This window comes from Alexandromys fortis, unplaced genomic scaffold (assembly GCF_014885135.2).
Source record: "Alexandromys fortis isolate MF-2015 unplaced genomic scaffold, M_Fortis_MF-2015_v1.1 scaffold_16, whole genome shotgun sequence".
Lineage (NCBI taxonomy): Eukaryota > Metazoa > Chordata > Mammalia > Rodentia > Cricetidae > Alexandromys > Alexandromys fortis.
In genome coordinates this window covers 19,494,511-19,496,592 of record NW_026067893.1, presented here as the reverse complement: position 1 = coordinate 19,496,592, position 2,082 = coordinate 19,494,511, and the positions used below count along the sequence as shown (strand labels likewise).

Genomic DNA, 2,082 nt, shown 5'->3' with positions numbered 1-2,082 from the left:
TGCATGTTGCTGTGAATATTGTTAATCTGTCTACCTCAAGAACCAAATTTTCCACTTGATGGGCAAACACTGAAAAAGATGATCCAACCTACCAAAACCACACTTGCACAACTATGTTCATAGCAGTTTTGCTTATAAGATCCATGAACAGGAAAAACTATAGATTGCCCCTATTTTAAAACCCCATAGAAAAATTGTGAGCTATTTACTAGTAGAATATTATCAGTTGCTATAAATATTATATCATGAAACTTGCAGGCAACTGGATGCAACTAGAAAAAAATCATCCCAAGTAAAGTAACCCAGGCTGAGAAAAAACAAACAAGGTATTTGCTCACTTATAAGTTGATAGTAGCTATTAGTTAGTGAATAACTGTTAATCCACAGACCCAGAGAGGCAAAATAACAAGGAGGGCTCAAGGGGAATTACATGGATCAACCTGGGAAGAAAAGTAGAATAGATTTGGTGGGTTCTGAAGGCTATTGGGAATGGGAAAAGGAGGGATCATGTTTGTTGGGTGATGGAAGAAGAGTTCATGGGACAAAATGACTAAAATTTGGTGGCATATGGGGATCATGGTGGAAACCTTGTTCAGGGGAAATCCCTGTAATCTGTAAGTGTGTTTTTAGGACTCCTAGTAATAGGTGCTAAGGAGCCTAAACATCCATCTACTGTTAGCAGGCAAAGCTTCCAGTGAGGGACTGGAATACAAACTCAGCCACAAAATCTTTAACCAACAATTTGTCCTGCCTACAGATGTTATGGGGTAATGGTAGCTCTGAACTTGTGGGAGTGGCCAACCAATGAATTGTCTAATTGAGGCCCATGCCAGGAGAGGAGACCGAAGTAAAACGAGCCTGGATGGAAGCACAGTAAATAATTAAACGACCCAGAGACCTAGGGTAGAATGAAAAAGAACTGGCATAAAACCAAAATGAAAAATAATAGATGCTCTTTGAAGATAATCTGCTATATAGATCAGTGGTCGTCAGAGAGACTTCATCTGGCAGTTGATGTGAACAGATGCAGACTGACAGTGAAAACTTAGGCAGAGTTGTGGTATTCTTGTGGAAGAGGAGGGAGGATGGTAGGAGTCTGAGGAGTCACAGATGCCAGGAGAACACAGCCCCAGAATTAGCTCAGGAGGTCTGACAGGTGCTCACAGAGAAAAAAGCAGTCATCTTGGAGCCTGTATGGCTCTGCATGCACTATATCCTCTGAAAGTAGCTTTGGTTGTTTATCTTGGGTTTCTAGTGAAACTACAAACACTGGCGGTGCAGGTATCTTTGGCACTTTTTTTTGTTCTTGGTACCCTGTTCCTCCTATTATGTTTTATCTTCCTGCCTTGAGATGGATATTTTGCATAGCTGTATTGCACCTTGTTATCCCTTGCTCAGTAGACTTCCCTGGGAGGCCTGCCTTTTCTGAAGGGAAACAGAGTGGCAGTGGTTCTGAAAGAGAGGGTTGATTGTGGACTAGGGGGACTGGAAGGAAATGAGGATACAGACTATGAAAGAAGAATGAATAAAAAAATTACATTGCTTCCTTTCATGTTCCATTAGTTCTGGTCCCTAACAAACAGCATCCCTCCTGCTTGTATGTGTCTGTTTATATACATAGGCAGTACATGTGAGAAGAGGCTATTCCATCGTTGACCTGTAAGAATGCATCTATATCTGAATTCTGTCCATGAGAGAAACCAATTGATGTTTGTGCATCCAGACTTTGTTTGTGTTCCATCATGAATGAGTTCCTATACTATTTACATACAGTACAGCTCTCCACATGATATCATGACCCATGTGACTTATGTAAAGCAACTGATAAACTAGAGCAGCAGGTGTTGAAACACCCATGTCCGAGTGTGCAGGGAAAGGGAACAGACTCAAAGGATTAGTACCAAAACCTAAGTGCTGACTTCAAATTCAGTAGAGGCACATTAGCCATAGCACTGTGGCTTCTCTCAGACTCCTCCCTGTTCCCTGCATGTTCTGTGTGTTGAAATGCCCCTGATCTTCTTTGTACCTACTTTATGGAGCCATGATATCTTTGTAACTTGGTGGCTTTGTGTGAATTGTTTG

General features: G+C 41.5%; 1 protein-coding gene and 1 long non-coding RNA gene across 5 annotated transcripts in view; one reads left to right on the top strand and one right to left on the bottom strand.

The window, feature by feature from the left end:
- The window catches only part of LOC126503183 (uncharacterized), a 33,384-nt gene extending 31,308 nt beyond the window's left edge, over positions 1 to 2,076 (bottom strand). Inside the window, exon 1 of the long non-coding RNA XR_007592204.1 lies at positions 1,295 to 2,076. This is a non-coding gene — a long non-coding RNA (uncharacterized lncRNA). The remainder of the gene's footprint in view (positions 1 to 1,294) is intronic.
- LOC126503086 (cytochrome P450 2C25) overlaps positions 1 to 2,082 on the top strand; it is a 222,092-nt gene that overhangs the window by 202,027 nt on the left and 17,983 nt on the right. The gene's annotated exons all lie outside the window — the stretch shown is intronic.